Below are 20,367 nucleotides of genomic sequence, written 5' to 3'. Positions count from 1 at the left end.
TAGAATCAGCTTTAAAAAAGATTCAACAACACCTATTTTCAACAAATCATCTGATAAAAAGTTTTAAAATTCAAGCTAATGTATTATCCATGACTAAATTCTCTGTTAAGTTTATCTACTGTGTTTATTAAACTTACGGGACAACGCAACCCAGTATTAATATTTTTTCTCAAATCCAGTAATTTAAAGGGTGCTTCAGATGATGGTAAATGGTATTTGATTTTTTCACTAAACGGATTAAAATTTCACTTGTTTCTAGTGGATATGTGCAGAAAAATTCAGTCCTAAATGACTCCAACAGCTAAGGACCAGGATTTTTCTTCCAATTATGTCCGTATTTAGAACATAAAATGCTACCGTGTGTCAAAAGTAAGCACCAGGGAGGAAAATTAAGCAGATTGTTTAAAATCTGTGTTTGCTGAAAACTTTCATTTCTCGGAGAAGAGTCGCTTTGGAAATACGCTTTTCAATCGGAGAGAGTGCATTGATTGACAAGTCATGCAGTGCATGTGCGGAACGTGCGGCATGCTCCAAAAGCCTGAAGGCGGCCGTGCTGTGTTTGCAGGGTGCGTCCCGGGAGCAGAGGGCGCGGCTGCGGAGGTGCAGGCGGCAGCCCACATGACCGCGTGACGGGACCTCGCCGCCCAAGCTGGCGTTGGCGCCGGCGCAGCCGCTGACCGCCGTCAGGTGAGTCCAGTCGCCGCGTCCAGAGCTGCTCGATATCGTGTGTGTATCCTTCACTTGCACTCCAAGTGCCGTCTCGGTATTGCCCGAAGCGTATCGTTACTCGCATGTTTTCTTCGCCTCACGCAGTTTGTGTCCGACTCGGCCGGTATTCCTCCAATCCTTTTTTCTCTCGACTCAGACGACAGGAACGTTTTTTCACTCGTTTGTCCTCTTCCCCGCAAGCAGTTCGCGGCGCCACTCGATTCAATTTACTGCCATAAATTTGGAACCTGTTATCTCAAACTTCTAACATACGTGTTCGATAACAAACAATGGTTCAAATGGCTCTGAGCACTATGGGACTTAACATCTGAGGTTATTAGTACCCTAAAACTTCGAACTACTTAAGCCTAACTAACCTAAGGACATCACATACATCCATGCCCGAGACAGGATTCGAACCTGCGACCGTAGCAGTCGCTCGGTTTCCGGCCACAGCGGCCGGCAACCATGCTTTACATGAGAATTATAGTTTTGAAATATAAGGTGCATTATTAGCAGCCATTGTTAATATATAATGAATAAACAAGTCAAAATGCTGAACATGAAATTAAATAAAAGAATATAAAGTAAAAGGAATATAATTAAAGTCTTAATTGACTAACTTTCGGCTTAAATTACTAAAGATGCTAGGCGCTTCAATCCCGAAGCGCACTGCTGCTATGGTCACAGGTTCGAATCGTGCCTCGGGCATGGATGTGTGTGATGTTCTTAGGTTAGTTAGGTTTAAGTAGTTCTAAGTTCTAGGGGACTGATGACCTCAGATGTTAAGTCCCATAGTGCATAAAGCCATTTGAACTAAAGATGCTACTAGCTGCATCGGAAGAGCTGGAGATTTGCCGACTAACTTCTACTACACCTATGTATGTGTCTATTATTAGTACATCATTCTACACAGCCTCCACCAGTTAGTGCGTGCTTCGGCAGTTCTACGCATACCCATGTGGATGGCAACTGCACTTCATTATTTTCTACTACACTTGTTCTTCTTCTTTCATGTTGTTCTTCTGATCTAGTGACGCGAAGTTAGATACTCAGAGAATCCGCTTGATCTTAAGGATTGAAAGCTCAGGAGTTACTTTTTTTCACGTGCAATTAAATTAACTGTAGCCATAATTTTTCGTCTTTTACAATCGTTTGCATATCACAATCTGCACTACTGGCCATTAAAATTGCTACATCAAGACGAAATGCAGATGATAAACGGGTATTCATTGGACAAATATATTATACTAGAACTGACATATGGTTACATTTTCACGCAATTTGGGTACATAGATCCCGAGAAATCACTACCCAGAACAATCACTTCTGGCGGTAATAACGGCCTTGATACACCTGGGCATTGAGTCAAACAGAGCTTGCATGGCGTGTCCAGGTACAGATGCCCATGCAGCTTCAACACGATACCACAGTTAATCAAGAGTAGTGACTGGCGTATTGTGACGAGCCAATTGGTCGCCCACCATTGACCAGACGTTTTCAATTGGTGAGAGATCTGGAGAAAGTGGTGGCCAGGGCAGCAGTAGATCAATTTCTGTATCCAGAAAGGCCTGTACAGGACCTGCAACATGAGGTCGTGCATTATCCTGCTGAAATGTAGGGATTCGCAGGGATCGAATGAAGGATAGAGCCACGGATCGTAACACATCTGAAATGTAACGTCCACTGTTAAAAGAGAACAAGAGGTGACCGAGACGTGTAACCAATGGCACCCCATACCATCACCCTGGGTGATACGCCAGTATAGCGATGACGAATACACGCTTCCAATGTGCGTTCACCACGATGTCGCCAAACACGGATGCGAACATCATGATTCTGTAAACAGAACCTGGATTCATCCGAAAAAATGACGTTTTGCCATTCGTGCACCGAAGTTCGTCGTTGAGTATACCATCGCAACGATCCTGTCTGTGATGCAGCGTCAAGGGTAACCGCAGCCATGGACTCTGAGCTGATAGTCCATCCTGATAGTCCATGCTGCTGCAAACGTCGTCGAACTGTTCGTGCAGATGGATGTCGTCGTGCACACGTCCCCATCTGTTGACTCAGGGATCGAGACGTGGCTGCACGATCCGTTACAGCCATGCGGTTAAGATGCCTGAGTTCTCGACTGCTAGTGATACGAGGCCGTTGGGATCCAGCACGGCGTTTCGTATTACCCTCCTGAACGCACCGATTCCATATTCTGCTAACAGTCATTGGATCTCGACCAACGAGAGCAGCAATGCCGTGATACGATAAACGGCAATCGCGATAGGCTACAATCCGCTCTTTATCAAAATCGGAAACGTGATGGTACGCATTTCTCCTACTTAAACGAGGCATCACAACAACGTTTCACCAGGCACAACGCTGGTCAACTGCTGTTTGTGTATGAGAAATCGGTTGGAAACTTTCCTCATGTCAGCAAGTTGTATGTGTCGCCACCGGCGCCAACCTTATGTGAATGCTCTGAAAAGCTAATCATTTGCATGTCACAGCATCTTCTTCCTGTCGGTTAAATTTCGCGTCTGTAGCACGTCATCTTCGTGGTGTAGCAATTTTAATGGCCAGTACTGCAAGTGCTTTCTCTTACTACATAGAAACGGGCGCAGGTGAGAAGAACGTGATCAGCGGAACCCTCTTCTCCACATTGATAGATTGGTGTGTCACTACATCTCACTCGATGGAGACATTTGGACACGGGCAATGAGCTGTTAGTAGGTATACTATACCCTCAGCCCGGTTGATACCCCGCAGTTTTAGTGTAGCTAGTTATTCCAATTTTCGCTGATGTCCTAATGTTTAGTGGTGTCACCATACGTTCCGCGTAAGCCTCACGCGGGACACCAAATCTCCCGAGTTCCGGGAACTGCTTGCAGTTAAAAATTTAATGTGTACCGAGTTAAAAATTGGCGGAGTACATGAAAGTTCGCAAACGAGTTTCCAAGCGGTAACCACTATGCAAAGAGGTTGCGATTAGCCGAAAAACTGAAGGACGTCTCAGCGCATGCCGGAACTGTGCGTTTCCAAAAACTCGCAGACGCCTGGCTTCCATTGTTGTGTCATTACCACCACGCCGCTGCTTACTGAACAATGTTTGAATTTCTGCCTCCTTTCTCCATCATTGACGCTGTTGCACCAGTCAGTACATTATCAACTTGTGAAGCGTGTCGGAAACATTTTTATGGCCAGCGTAAGGGCCGTAGCGCTCTAGTGCGGCCACGGCGACGTCCAGACTTGGGGCTGGTCGCCAGCGGCGAGGTTTGCATGGAAAGGTGCCGCGCAGTGAGCCGGCTGCGACCAGCCGCCGGCTGCGACCATCGGCCCGTGCGGCCAGCACTTTGCCATGCGACCAGCCTCACTAGGGCCAGCGTGCTGCTGCGGCCGCAAGTAACACGCAGCTGAAGGGGGCAGCGCGAACAGGCACTGGCACGGTGTGCAACCAGCCGTCGGTGCGGGTCCAGCTCTGGAGATATTTTACATTTTATTGTTTGTTTGCTGCTGCGTGTCTGCAGAAGCATCTTTCTGTCATCGTGGACTTTGATACGGAGAAATTTATTATAATCGTAAGGGAGAGGCCTGCTTTGTGGGACTTGTCATCTGAAGAATAAGCTGAAAAAAATGTGAAAAAGAGAATGTGGGAGGAAGTGACTATGATGTTCGGGGGCAGAGAATGTGCAACACCGCGGGAACAAAACACGCTGTGTACGTTCTATTACTTTTATTTATCTTTCTTAACACAACATGTAGCCGTGCGGAGTGGCCGCGCGGTTTTAGGCGCCATGTCACGGACTGCGCGGCCCCTCCCGCTGGAGGTTCGAGTCCTCCCTCGGGCATGAGTGTGTGTGCTGCTCTTAGCATAAGTTAGTTTAACTTAGTTTAAGTAGTGTGTAAGTCTAGGGACTGATGACCTCAGCAGTATGGTCCCTCAAGAATATTTTGAACAACATGTACATGTAATGTAATTCAGACTTCAGTGAATGTAATCCAAGTGCCATCGCAGAGCGCCTTCATGTACAAAGTAATCGGCAAAAACGCTTCTGTAGTGTGAACCGGATGCACGCTCACGTATTCGTTGTGGAATATCCTCATGAAGTGAAGGATATCAATACAGTGTTATTTAAATATTGAACACCAGCACTCTTCCGTGCATGGTTGTGTAGAACAGAACATGCCTTAACAATGTCTATGGCGAAATCAAGGTCCGAATCTAGGGGTCTGTGAAAGATCCTCCACTTATTTACCATTATCACTATCGTGCACTCTACGAAAGGTCTCGCTCGTGAATGACGATAGTTGAATACTTTTTTTTTTTTTTATCAGGTCGCAGACCTATATATGGATACATAATTCTTTGTGACTGCGAAAATGCGTCGTCAGCTACAAATACATAAGGCACTGGCGTTTTGTTTATGTCTGAAATGCGTCTGTCTTCCGGAATGTCCAAGTTATTAGACAGTATTCGCTTATAGAACACTGATTGTTGAAATATCGTTGAGTCGGCACATTTGCCATATGATCCCACATCTACAGCTACAAATTTATAGTTTGCATCACAAATAGCCATTAATACAATAGAGAAATATTTCTTATAGTTGAATATTGATGCACTGTTTGCTAGTTTCACCAGTCGCACGTGCTTTCCATCAAGGGCGCCGAGACAGTTTGGGAAATAGGCCTTAGTTTCAAAATCTCTTGCTATTTGCGGCCAGTCGTTTCTGGTCGGATCTGACAAACATTCATCTTTTAAGATAATCCAGATTGGTGAACATACTCTTCTTAAAATTTCTCTGATTCTTGTCACTACAAGACGGAAAGCGTGATGCAAATCAACGAACGGATTTCCAGTTGCCAGGGGTCTGAAAGGAAGAAATTACTAAATTATTTCACACTTTTGCTAGGTAGGTTACTTTTAACGCAACCTTTTCCTAAACTAAATGCCTTGAAATTTTTTCTCAGGTAATCTAATAAATAGAATTGTTCGAATAATTTTCTTTAAATTAAAGTGTGTCCCATTAGTTTATACCACATATGATACGCGGAAACTCATCTAACATATCACTACTTGTAGCTTACGTTTACAAAAAATAGACTTTATCGGAAGCTAAGATATTTCATTTTTACAGGTATATCGTTACAGAAGAAACGGCGTAACATTAAAGATTCATACAGCCGAGAAAAACAAAGATTAACCGGTAAAAGTGGTTCTGCAGCTCCTATCATTTCTAAATATTACCACTCCACCGTCGCATACACATAGGAGCGTGTCACCATAGAATGTTGACAATCAGGCCACAGCAGAAAGTGAAGTTACAAGTGAACCATACCAGGCTAGGCTGCACGGCAAGAAAAGAAAAGCAGCAGACGAAATTGGAAGACAACTAATCGATGTTGCCCAAAAATTTGCCGAAGCCAGGTAGCAACTGGACAGCGACTCGAAAGAAATACCTCAGCACCTGAAGTTGTCTGTAAATGATGAATTTTAAGTATTATTGAAGAAGCTCAACCGCATGAAACACATCTTCCTACGAACATTACCCAGGCTACATTTTTCACCGTCCGCAATCACCAGCCATATATTCCTCACAACACCAGCCTCTATCTTCCTCGTTATTTTGTGATGGAACATGATATTATCAGGAAACCTATCCCACGCAGTCCAGTTCTTCACAGAATAATAATTCAGCACAGTCTCCACCACAAACCACCGACAGTATTGATAATCGTGTTACATCACCACTACCTACATGTTTCGCTGGATCGTCAAGTTAATTTTACTTACTACATAACGTACCATTAACAATTTCGTTATTGGTAAAAATGTTCTCTAATAAAACTTACCTTAGTGTGATTATCAGTTTCTCTTCATTTTCTATGCATTGCTGCCTCTGTACGTCTTATGCTGTCTCCAATTTTCTTTAATATTTCATTAAAAGTTTTTATAGACATTATAGTGAAATTGAAGACTTTATCTTCGTGTTCACGAAGTTCACAAAAAAAGTAACAAACATTCCGTTTGTAGAGCAGGATTGCAACATAGGGTGTAGCCAGTATCTTTTCTTCTTTCTGTTCGCCTGACGACGCCAGAGGTACACAGCCGTTGCTATCTCCGTAATCTCCATCGTGCGAGGACGACGGTTCAATCCCGCGTCAGGCCATCCTGATTTAGGTTTTCCGTGATTTCCCTAAATCGCTCCAGACAAATGCCGGGATGGTTCCTTTCAAAGGGCACGGCCGACTTCCTTCCCCATCCGCCCCTAATCCGATGATACCGATGACCTCGCTCTCTGGTCTCCTCCCTCAAACAACGCAACCCTTCCATCGTGCGACTGAGACGCGGCAACCGACTGACAGCCTTGCCGGCCAGCCGCAGTCCTCGTCGCAGTTGCTGCGGCCAAGGCCAGCCGTTGGTCGTGGTCGTGGCCGTGGCCTCTCTAGTGCGCTATTGCCCTCTAGTTCGTGCTTTCGACGAACAGAACGAAACTTTTGAGTACTATTGTACGAGTATGCCAGCTTTGTTCATTATATATTACAAAAAATATTTATCTACTGACTGAAAACTGACGTAATTTTTTTTTCTACCTCCCGTCTTTCAGGTCCTTGTCACGTCGATTATTTTAAACCACTAGTTGCTATGTCCTGTTTTTTACAAATTGGATCTGGCACCACTACGCATACTGAGCATGTTCAGAATGCTTGGGAACATGCGGTGTACAGGGTGAAGAAAATTCCACGCACTCGGACTTCGCAGCGCGATTCCTCACTTACTGGCAATTCAGAAATGTCTTTCACAAAATTTCGTCCCGCGCATATTTCGGGATGTAAATGGACGATAAACATTGGCAATCTGGAAACACTTGTACAGTAACTGCTTCTGTCAGCGGCAATAGTGCTGTGGAATTGTTGCAATGGATAGCGTTTTGGGTTGGCATGCAGGAGGTCGCGGGATCGAGTCTTGGCCGAGGCTTACTTGTTTTAATTTGCTGAAAGTAGTCTGCATTATACGGTATGTGGCGTGATAATCGTCATATAGTGATTACAGTGGGTCTTCTACAAAGCATTGGCAGTTACGTACTACGAACACAGAAATATAAGTACAATCATCCTCATTGGTCAGCTTTCAAAGAAGACTTTTGCACGTCGTGGGCGCGAATTGTTTCGCACCACTGCATGTACTAGATTCTAAATCTGTTTTCTGTGTTCCGACCAGTGTGGCCGAGCGGTTCTAGGCGCTTCAGTCTGCAACCGCGCGACCGCTACGGTCGCGGGTTCGAATTCTGCGTCGCGCCTGCATGTGTGTGATGTCCATAGGTTAGTTAGGTTTAAGTAGTTCTAAGTTAGGGGGGACTGATGACCTGAGACGTTGAGTCCCTCATTGCTCAGAGCCATTTGTTTTCTGTGTACTCTCCCCCATGGTCCAATCGAAATTATTTGCAAAGCACGTTGCTAACCTACTGGTGAAGCAAGGCCCTAACGTAATGTAATGGGCCTGAATATGGAAAGAATGATAGTTGGTACCAATCGTTGGGACCATTGGGGGGAGGGTGCACACAAAAAAAGTTTGTAATCTAGTAGATGCATTGGTGCGAAACAATTCTAAAGCTCACCAGCGGAAACGATTATATTTCCATTTCTGTGTTCGCAGTACGTAACTCCAAATGTTTTGTAGAAGACCAATTGTAATCGCCGTATGACGATTAAGACGCCAGATACCATACTACGGAGAATACATTTAGCAAATAAAAACAAATATGCCTCCACCCCGAATCAAACCCTCGACCTCCTGCTTGTTAATCCTAACGCCATGCGCTGCACCAGCTACACAGCCCTACTGCAATTTCCTGACGGAGGTAGTCACCACACATGTGATTCCCATGTTGCATAATGCAAATCTTTAACGTCCATTTACTGCCGGAAATATGCGCAGGACGAAATTTTGTCAGCGACATTTTTATATTGCTAGTATGTTAGGAATCGCGCCGCGAAGTCTGAGTGCGCGAATTTTTCTTCACCCTGTATATCCGCCTTATAGTGCTTCTAGTGCTCCAATCAGACTCTCATTCACCTAATCTCCAGGCTCGTAGTGTCTTTTATTAGACATATAGGCTCCTCTGATGTCTTGTACATCACGCCCCAACCAATGCAAAGCTGCCCTGTGATAGGAGGCATATCCCGAGAATCTGCAGTGAATCCACGACAGGTTTAGTACGTAATGCACGGCGGAGCCCCGGTTAGATACTAGTCAAATTCCGCCAATTTCTGATTCTCAGCGCCCCAAGTTGATACTGATTCGTAGTATATAAAATATTTTGGCACTAGCCATATTTCCTTCTCTAAATGCAGTTCAGCCCGATTCGGACTGAGTCGGCAGTATTCGCAGTCCTCCAGTTCCTTTCTCCCAAGGACTTTTTGTTATTCCTATGAATTCAAACGGCGTGTGCGAGCAATAGATGGCGTCTCTTATGTGGGAACAGTGTCTCCGACATCAATTATTTCCATCTACATAGTTTCTTCCAAAGTGTTCAGTTCTATTGTAAAATTAAACTGTTATCAGGACTGAATGGACGGAAGAGTTCTATATTACTACGAGTCAGACTTCTATTCATTTAAGTGCACATTAACGACACTTTCGCACATGTTCTCATTGTGTTGTGCAGTCATCATGTAGCAGGAAATACAGTGTGATCTGTGTCAACAACATAATCAGAGGAGAGTCTACAATAAATTTCAAAAAACAGTTATATTTATTGATACCACTAATGAGTAATGAACATTTTGTAATGGGATAGTGTCTCGACATACCAATTTCTCTTCCTCTTCTTTTGCTACTGCCTTTGTCCCGCATTGTGTGCAGGGTCGGCAGGGTTAAGTACAGAGTTGGTATGGTTAATTTTTAAGGGGTAGCCGGATGCCCTTCCTGCTGCCACCCCATAACCCCTGGGACGGAATTGTGTACCCCAGCTGTCTGTGTCTAGTGTAAATCGTGAAAGAGTGCGAATGTGTTTCCTATATTGCGAGTCGTGTGACTGAGGCGGGACTTGGGGACCAGCCCGGTATTCACCTAGTGGGATGTGGAAAACCGCCTAAAAACCACATCCAGGCTGGCCAGCACACCGGCCCTCGTCGTCAGTCCGCCGGGTGGATTCAATCCCGGGTCGGAGCGCCTACCCGAGTCCAGGAAGCAGCGCATTGGCACTCGAGGCTAACCTGGCGGGTCGCGACATGCCGATTACATGTGGTAAGAAATTTAGACGTTACTCTTAACAGCACTAGTTATGTCTTCATTCTTGAAGCGCCTGTGGTCGCAGCTTCTGATTTACAAATGATTACGATTTTTTTAGCATTTTTGCACGCGAAGACTTGATAATAACCTGGCCGCTGCGGTTTTTAGGTCGTTTCCATCTAATTGAGGTCGAGTTGCTCACTTATCCTCTCATTATGTCCGAAGGCGGCATTCGAAGTACAGCCTAACTTTTGGATGCAATGTTGTTCATAGGTGCCATGTTGTTATTTAGTGTTTAAAGACAAGCGTGCGCATACAATGGAAACAAACTCGAAGATAATATTATGAAAAGCAGATGAAGATGAAATGGGAGACAAATTACTGTAAGAAAAATTTGAAGAGGACTAAAAGACCTAAGTTGAGACAAGGCACTTGGTGTGGACGACGTTCGCCTATGACAAGGGTTGTACGACCACCTTTGTCATAGTTCTATACAAGAAACAAGGTGAGACAGGGTAAAGAAGAATGTAGTCATTTCAGTTTTAAACAAGACAGATGCTACAAATCTGAGTATTAATTGCGAATATTAATGAACCATCTTTTGATAAGTTATGGTTGCAAAATACTAACAAGGATTATTTACTGAAGAATGGAAAGACTGGTAGAGTCTGACCTCGGAGAAGATTAGTTTGGATCCCGGAGAAATGCTAGAACACGCGAGGCATTGCTGACCCTCAGACTTACCTTAAATGGTAGACTAAAGAGAACCAAACCTATTTTTATAGCATTTATATATTTAATTAAAGCTTCTGACAATGTTGACTGGAATACACAAATTGAAGTTATGAAAGTAGCAGGTATGAAATACAACTTGTACAGAAACGAGGGGCTTGGAAAAGTAAGTTACACATTATAATGGCAGGCCAAATAACTTCCTAGTGACACAATACACAGTTACTGTTTATCAACGCAGTGATCAAGTATTTGTAACAACGGTCGTAGCGGTCTACCAATCGTTCAGTTCGACGACGTAAACGTGCTCCTCGGTCACAGAGCCATTCGAGAACCGCTATGTGAACTTCCTCATCATTGGAAAATCCTTCTGCCCTAATATTCTTTGAGCTTGCCGAAAACGTTGTTTGGGCATTGTCGTCTGTTATCAATGGCCTTCCTTCCCGCTTTGCACCACCCACGTCTGTGCGACTGTGCATTTGGTCCACACACAGCCTGAATTTTACGGTGAATGTGTGTGCGATTTAGACGTTTTACTCACAAGAACCGTAGTATCGCGCGTAATCCAACTTCGGAGTACGTTTCCAGTTGTTGCGCTGTTTTACTACCGCACTGCGCTACGCCTATTACTGCAGAAGTGTGTCTGCAGGGAACCCGTAACATGTGCTCTCTTCTGACAATGCGCCACTCTTGCGCAACAGTCTTAGTGTGGGACGACGTGCGTGACTTACGTTCCGAAGTCCCTTCGAAAGAGTGTGAGGACATGAAAGGGAAGCAGGAGGTGCGACGATGCTCAGAGAGGGCTGAATATTATCCCCTATGTTTGTCAGGCTGTACATTGAACAGGCAGTGAACGACACCTAGGAGAAATTGGAAAAGGGTATTTCAGTTCAGCGAGAACAAATAAAAAGCTTTGGTTGGCCGATGACACTGTAACTCTGTTAAAGACGGCAAGCGATGGAGTGGATAGTGGTTCAAAAAGAGGTTATAAAATGTATATCAACAAGTGTAAAAAAAGACTGACGGACTGTAGTCGAATTAAAGCAGGCGATTCTAAGGGAATTAGATTAGAAAATGATATACTTAAAGTGTTAGATGAATTTTGGTATATGAACAGCAAAATAAAAGATTGTTCAGATGGCTCTAAGCACTATGGGACTTAACATCTGAGGTCATCAGTCCCCTAGACTTAGAAATACTTAAAACTAATTAACCTAAGGACATCAAAAGCAAACCATTCCCGAGGCAGGATTCGAACCTGCGACCGTAGCAGCAGTGCGGTTCCGGACTGAAGCGCCAAGAACCGCGTGGCCACACAACGGCCGGCTTGAACAGCAAAATAATTGACGATAGCCGAACAAGACACGATGCTCAATGCAGACTGTATACAGGAGACGAGAGCGTCTAAGAAAGAGACGTTAGTTAAAATCGGGTATAAAGCGGAGTAATCGGTAATCTTTTGTGAAGGTATGTGTGTGGAGTGTTGCTTGATTGTGGGAATGAAACATGGACGACGAACCGTTAAGACACGAAGAATGCTAAAGATTACTTATAAAAGTAGATATTCCTGAAAAGACTGGGGAGTAACGAGAAGTGTAGCACAACTTCGATGGAAGCAGAGAGAAGGTAACAGAAGACATTCCAAGGCATCAAGGAATCTTCTGGTTTGGAGGGAATTATGGGAAGCGAGAAGGGTTAAAACCGTAGAGGGAGACCAGTGCTTGACTGCAGTAAGCAGATTCAAATGGATGTGGGTTACAGTAACTGTGTAGAGACGAACACATTGCACGGGACAGACCAGCGTGGAGACCTGCATCAAACGAGACTTCAAACTGAAGACCATTACAACAATAACAACAACAGCAACAAGCGAGGTATGCAGTCGTTCTTCTATGAGATACATTATGGTGTGCCATATTTTACCGTTTATTTGGTTGCATACTAGATTTTTATAGAGATTTATGTAATTATGTGCTCATAGTTACATCTTACCACTAGTTCCTCCAGCGTGAGGAGAGCTACGATTACTTATCGCACTGTCTGCTAAAGGCAGGAATCCGGGTTCCAACTCAAGTCTTGCACACATTTTTGACTTGTGACAAATACTCACTGCAGCTAAAGAGTAACACGTGTGTCGTGACATTTACATCTCTCAGGCTGTGATTACACGGATATTTTAGTGAATGCCGTTGTTTCTTTTTATTTCATTGAAGATTGTACTAAATGTTTATACTAGAATGAGCGCCAGATTTGACCTTCGTACCAACCACTAAGCATATCCTGAAGTGACAAAGATCATGGGATACTTCCTATCTTGTCGGACCTCCTTTTGGCCGGCTTAGTGCAGCAACTCGACGTGGCATGGACTCAAGAAGTCTCTGGAAATTCCCTGCAGAAATATTGAACCATTAGCCATCCATAGCTGCGAAAATGTTGCCGGTGCAAGATTTTGCGCACGAACTGCCTCTCGATTATGTCCCATAAATGTTCGAGGGGATTCGTTTCGGGCGATCTGGGTGGTCAAATCATTTGCTCGAAGTGTCCAAAATGTTTTACAAACCAATCGCAAACAATTGTGGCCCAGTGGCATGGTGCATTGTCATCCATAAAAATTCCATCGTTTTTCGGGAACATGAAGTACGTGAATGGCTGCAAATGGTCTCCAAGTTGCCGATCATAACCATTCCCAGTCAAGTATCTGTTCCGTTGGACCAGAGGACCCAGTTCGTGTGAGCACAGAGTACACTATTCTGGAGCCACAACCAGCTTGCCAGTGCCTTCTTGACAATTTGGGCCCATGGCTCCGTGGGGTCTACGCCACACTTGAGTCCTACCATGAGCTATTACCAACTGAAATCCGCGTTCATCTGACCAGGTCGAGGTTTTCCAGTCGTCTAGTGTCCAGCCGATACGGGGACGAGCCCAGGAGAGAGGTTGCACGCGAAGTCGTGCTGTTAGCAAACACACTCGCGTCGGTCGTCTGCTGCCATAGCCCATTAACGCCAAATTTCGCAGCACTATCCTAACAAATACGTTCATCGTGCTCCCACATTGATTGCTGTGTTTATTTCACGCAGTGCTGCGTGTCTGTTAGCACTGACAACTGTACGTAAACGTCGCTGTTCTCGGCGGTTAAGTGAAGGCCATTGCATTGTCCGAGATGCAGGGTCATACCTGAAACGTGATAGTCTGTGCACACTCCTGACACAGACGATATCGGAATATTGAATTTCTTAAGGATTTCCGAAATGGAATGTCCCATCCGTCTAGCTCCAACTGCCATTCTGCGTTCAAAGTCTGTTAATTCCCGTCGAGCGGCCGTAACCACGTCGGGCACCTTTTCACATGAATTACCAGGGTACAAATGACAGCTCCGCCAGTATACTGACCTTTTATATGTGTGCATGATACCATCGCCATTCGTATATGTACATATCGCTGTCCCATGGCTTTTATCACCTCAGTGTGTTATACCACATCGCTCTTCTCTAATAGAAATACCGTGTGTAGAAGGACCTTCCTTCCGCTGCTCTCTTCATCCATTTCTCAAATCGTTAAGGGCAAAGTGCACGGATAGAAAGATAGAGGAGAGCGACATAGCTTTGAGGCCAGTTGCTATTCAGAAGACTATCCAAATAACGAAGGAAAGTGACTTATTATGCACCACCACCTCCGTTGGAAGTCAATGACGTAAGGAAGTAAGTATTTGGGTCCATTGGCTTTTAACGACATGGCTGTTTGTGTTAACTGGGAACGCTACTTTGTGTGTCCCATAACTCGGGGAGATGTTTTTCATGTCAAGTATAAAACTACAGATGCCACTGTTATGATCTGGTTCTGAGGTCAGTGGAAAGCAAGGGAGTGCAACCTTCAACAGGAATTTATAGTGAATAACTGTTCTATTCAAATTCCTACGAAATGAGAGATGATTTACTTTATTTTTTCGGCGAGCAAACGGTGGTAACAAGAATCAAATCGAATGCTACAAGAAGTGCCTAGCTAGTCATCCGTAGAACGTTTTCTAGACTACACTGTCACCGTCATCTACAAAAATGTCGTGCGCCTTTTGCAGATAGAGAGGGGGGCTTAGTGGTAAGACACTGGACACGCTTCGGGAAGGAGCCGGGTCAAATCCCTGTCTGGCCATCCCTATTTAGGTTTTCCGCAATTTCCCTAAGGCGACTTCAGGGATGATTCTTTTAAAAGGGACGGCCGTTTTCCGTTTCCTACCCTTCCACAATCCGATCTTGTACACCGTCCCTAATGGACTCTTCATCGATGCGATGTTAAACCCTAACCTTCCTTTTCCTTCCTCTTCTTACGTTTCCCCCCATCACCTGAGTGTACTGATAGCTTGTTGACTGCCTATCGTTATACACTTGCATACCTAGCTATGAACAACTGCAGAAAACTATGCGAACATTGGTCCACAACGACTGAAAAGAGCTAACCCATAACTCTACCTAACGTTCACCTCTTCAGCACTGAGCCATCTAATTCTTCCATTTTTATAAAGTACACTTAGTTAACGTACATTGCGAGATATTAGCTCAAAATTATCTGCTACTAACTAATAATAGTACGCAGATAGACACATTCTAAGTTTCAGGAGGAAGACAGTCCAGCAGCGCACTACAGCTCCGTTTACTGTGGTTTCATTGGTCAGCCCTCCAACTTCAATACGGAATGCACTAATCATATCGCTACAGGAAGTATTGCAACTACAGCAAGTATTGCAAATCAGTCGACTTTCGTTTTGGAGATTGCTGTACAAATAAAGTTTATGTATGGGCAGTAGGTGTTGTTTAACACCATCTTTGCCATTACAGATGCGAACACTTGTAGGTTAGCCCATTCCATTCAGCAGGCTACAACGTTCATGGTGGCCTTTTTGTGGAAAATATGGCCTATTGCTGAGACAGAAACAACCGAACAGGATAGCGCAGTGGTTAACTCAGTGGACTCAACACCCGGGAGGGCGACGGCTCAAACCCACGTCCGGCCATCTTGATTTAGGTTTTCCGTGATTTCCCTAAATCGCTTAAGGGAAAATGCCGGGATAGTTCATTCGAAAGGGTACGGTAGCTTCCCATCTCTATCCTTCCGTAATACGAAATGTGTTCTGTCTCTAATGACCATGTCGTCGATGGGACGTTAAACACTACTCTCCTGCTCCTCCTCCAACAAAGAAACTAACCCTCTAACTCATCATAAAAGTGTCAGCTTTTCGTCAGTTTCTACGTTTGTCTCTCGCTATGTACCCAAATACTCGTCGAAACTGCGCTCAACACTATCTCTGCAACAAGGAACATTAAGAATGAAAGTATTGAGGATATAATTCCACACTTCATTCAACATTATTTTGTCTGAATGTGACATGCTACCTTCACGTAAGGAACTTGGTTATATAAATACTGTGGGTGTTTTGCATTCTAGTATATTTTATGGATTGCAGTCTGACTAATAACAACTTTTTTATGTCCATTCACTCAACAGATAAGCATTTCAGGTAGTGCGAACCAAACATAAGATTTGTACGAGAACAGATACAAACATGCACTAGTGCGAAACAAACATAAGATTTGTACGAGAACAGATACAAACATCCACTAAACATAACGTACCGCCGAATTCGTTGTTTACATTGCAGTTTGTTACTACTAAAAGAATGCTTGCCATGGTTAACTGCTGGAAATTGTCAACAGAGGAAATGGCGTGTTTGTACTTCCATTAATTAAGAATATTGTGATAGAAACAGATAATAAAACAGGTATGTCTCGTTGCAGAAGTTACTCGAATCCCAATCAGCACCTTTTCCACAAACTAGTGCCTAACTGCTGCTCGAAAAGCGTTAGAGCTAGCCAGAAATGCTATTGGCAACACGCGCTGGCTACTTCAGCTGTGCCCACACCTGGCGTTCTAAACTTTCGAATTCCATTCTGCTTTAGCTCTCCGTTCTAGGCTGAGTCATCTTTCAAAAATATTTTTTGGCTCGAATGGTACAAATAAATGATTAAGTGAAGATAAAAATAAAGCAATATAACACGTGGAAATTCGTCATTTGGTGAAGCTGCCACGTGTTCGATAGTCTCTACGCGTCGTGTCATCGGATCAAAGAAGAATATCCAAGACAGCGTCTAGCTCAAGACAAGTTCAGCTATATTGTTTGCTGGACGAGAGTCACAGACGCCAATAATCGAAACTTGGGAAATGCTCAGTAGGTGGTAATACCCGTGAAACGGCACGTCAGAACCAGGGAAGAATCGTTATGTCACGCAGAGAAGAATTCTTGAAGATTCCTCGTAAAACGTGAATAACAAATTACTCCTCTGGAGAATACTCCTGGGACTGTGGTGAAAGAAAGGCAGCGTTTTGGACTCAACGACTTCTCTGACATAGGGATTTCCATTGAGAATGCTCAGAACTCGAAACCGATAGCATCGGCCGTGGTAGGCAAGGGTGCCCCAGACCAGTGAGTCAAGCCTTCGTTCTGTAGGAAACCGAATTGCACTCTGGGAGATTGAGAACACACATACTCAGCTATTATGCAGGTCAGAGAAGAGAGGCCTTAGGAAAGACAAGTTGTTACCATTGAACCCTCCACTCTCCGTTTTGAGAATTCATTATAGGCAGTGTTTCTTTAGTTTGGCGTCAGCTGTGCCCTGTGCAGAGGAACATATGTACGTGATCAAGAGCGCTGAAAACGCTGACGAAGTGCGTAGGCAGACTGTGGCACACCTGTGAGCGTGTTCCAACGCTATATGCCGGCCAGTGTGGCAGAGCGGTTCTAGGCGCATCAGTCTGGAACCGCGCAACCGCTGCGGTCGCAGGTTCGAATCCTCCTCGGGCATGGATGTATGTGATGTCCTTAGGTTAGTTAGGTTTAAGTAGTTCTAACTTCTAGGGAACTGATGACCCCAGATGTTAAGTCTCATAGTGCTCAGAGCCATTTGAACCATTTTTGTTTCAACGCTATATCAGTACTTGAGATGAAGGTCTAGGCAGCGATGCTGCCATGTGCGTGAGAGGTCGTTTCATCCGAACTGATGTCACGTTTTGTTGTACGTCGTTCAGTTTATTCGTCCTGTTCGCATCGGTTCACGTGCTCGACAGATGGATCGATGCAACATCATTATGTCGCGTGCGGAAACCACATTCTTGATTACTGATTGTTCGCTACCACTTAGCCTCTGTATAATGGACGTTAATACCCGCCAAGTTAGACGAGATCGTAAACGCACGCTTGTGTAGTCGCGCTCGATTCGGAGGTACCTCGGTTCGAATCCCGGTACTGGAAAATGTTCACAACCAGTGCTGCGCAATGCCTCATGAGGTAAGGGCATGTGACACTGTTGATGGGGATGTGTCTGTTGGATGGAGACGGTTGGATGCCCCTTGGTGCCTTTGCGAGAGGCGTAGGCTCTGGTGCAGACACCAGGTTTCACCCTTACCCTTCCCTTCATCCATGACAACACAAACCAAAACCACACTATACAAGCACTCATGACAGTCATCCACAACAGAGATACACACTAGACCCTTCATAACAGGTCGGAGGAAGGCGGTAACAAACCACCTCCACTAGGACTGTCTTCAGGATGGCGGTGCAGAATTTCTGCATCTGCTCCCTTACGCTCATCCTGAGTATGGGACTCTACGTCATGTAGGACTGGACATTTGTCGTCCTTTAGCGTCGATTAGAAACGTTTTGGCAGACTGCGACGAACACTGTTCAACACTATACTCAAGGAGACACACTATCGGTTTATAACTTATTTATTGGTAAGATGACGTGCTACAGACGCGAAATTTAACCGACAGGAACATGATGCTGTGATTTGCAAATGATTAGCTTTTCAAAGCATTCACACAAGGTTGGCGCCGGTGGCGACACCTACAACGTGCTGACATGAGGAAAGTTTCCAACCGATTTCTCATACACAAACAGCAGTTGAACGGCGTTGCCTGGTGAAACGTCGTTGTGATGCCTCGTGTAAGGAAGAGAAATGCGTACCATCACGTTTCCGACTTCGATAAAGGTCTGATTGTAGCCAATCGCGATTGCGGTTTACCGTATCGCGACATTGCTGCTCGCGTTGTTCGAGATCCAATGACTGTTAGCAGAATATGGAATCGGTGGGTTCAGGAGGGTAATACGGAACGTCGTGCTGGATCCCAACGGCCTTGTATCACTAGCAGTAGAGATGACAGGCATTTTATCCGCATGGCTGTAACGGATCGTGCAGCCACGTCTCGATCCCTGAATCAACAGATGGGGACGTTTGCAAGACAACAACCATCTGCACGAACAGTTCGACGACGCTTGCAGCAGTATGGACTATCAGGTTGGAGACCGTGGCTGCGGTTACCTTGACGCTGCATCACAGACAGGATCGTTGCGATGGTATACTCAACGACGAACCTGGGTGCACGAAAGCCAAAACGTCATTTTTTCGGATGAATCCAGGTTCTGTTTACAGAATCATGATGTTCGCATCCATGTTTGGCGACATCGTGGTGAACGCACATTGGAAGCGTGTATTCGTCATCGCTATACTGACATATCACCCGGCGTGATGGTATGGGGTGCCATTGGTCACCTCTTGTTCGCATTGACGGCACTTTGAACAGTGGGCGTTACATTTCATATGTGTTACGACCCGTGGCTCTACCCTTCATTCGATCCCTGCGAACTCTACATTTTAGCAAGATAATGCGCGACCGCATGTTGCAGGTCCTGTACGGGCCTTTCTGGATACAGAAAAACTTCGACTGCTGCCCTGGCCAGCACATCCTCCAGATCTCTCACCAACTGAAACGCCTGGTCAAGGTGGCCGAGCAACTGGCTCGTCACAATACGCCAGACACTACTCTTGATGAACTGTGGTATCGTGTTGAAGCTGCAAGAGCAGCTGTACCTGTACACGCCATCCAAGCTCTGTTTGTCTCAATGCTCAGGCGTGTCAAGGCCGTTATTACGGCCAGAGGTGGTTGTTCTGGGTACTGATGTCTCAGGATCTATGCACCCAAATTGCGTGCAAATGTAACCAAATGTCAGTTCTAGTATAATATATTTGTCCAATGAATACCAGTTTATCATTTGCATTTCTTCTTGGTGTAGCAATTTTAATGGCCAGTAAGATATTACTGCTACGAGGGAGGATCGGAAACTAACGCACAAAATTTTTTTTCTTCCCAGGTATTGCGGCTGGAATGTTAAAATTTGACGACAGTATAGTTTGAAATTTGCGCTACAGGGAGTTAGTTTTCGTGTGCAGCTGTAACTAGGGAAGACTGCACTACGAAACAATCTTGGCGCGTTCGACTGTATGGGCCGTAGCAATGTCTCCAGGTGGTGTGCATTCTTCCAAAACAGCCGTATAATCTGCCACTTTCCGGGCTGCCGGTAATAGCTGCAACCCCGCAGACTATCGGAGCCACTGGCGTAGCAGTTTTGAACCTTGTCGCAGCAGTTCAATATTTCCTGCGGTGCGGTGTACTATATTGTTCACGACACGTTGAAATTCTATAAAGCTAGTGCTCTCTGGGTGCTTAATAACCCAACAGATAAGTACAAGGACCGGCGAACGGTGACAAGTTCGGATCACTTAACGCTTTACGCCGCAGAAGGGCATGTCTTACTGAAGGGAATCGTCACTGGTGATCAGTCATAGGCGTATCACTACTCGCCCGAACCT

The 20,367-nt window shown here is 44.9% G+C and overlaps 1 protein-coding gene across 1 annotated transcript in view; it reads left to right on the top strand.

Moving 5' to 3' along the window:
* LOC126352307 (ubiquitin carboxyl-terminal hydrolase 34) overlaps nucleotides 1-19,883 on the top strand; it is a 538,206-nt gene extending 518,323 nt beyond the window's left edge. The window contains exons 53-54 of the transcript XR_007565188.1: nucleotides 566-687; nucleotides 19,869-19,883. The gene's annotated coding sequence lies outside the window, so the exon portion shown is untranslated. The remainder of the gene's footprint in view (nucleotides 1-565; nucleotides 688-19,868) is intronic.
* The last annotated feature ends 484 nt before the right edge of the window (nucleotides 19,884-20,367 follow it).

Source organism: Schistocerca gregaria, chromosome 1, assembly GCF_023897955.1.
Source record: "Schistocerca gregaria isolate iqSchGreg1 chromosome 1, iqSchGreg1.2, whole genome shotgun sequence".
In the NCBI taxonomy this organism is placed as follows: domain Eukaryota; kingdom Metazoa; phylum Arthropoda; class Insecta; order Orthoptera; family Acrididae; genus Schistocerca; species Schistocerca gregaria.
This window is presented reverse-complemented; position numbering and strand designations above follow the sequence as displayed.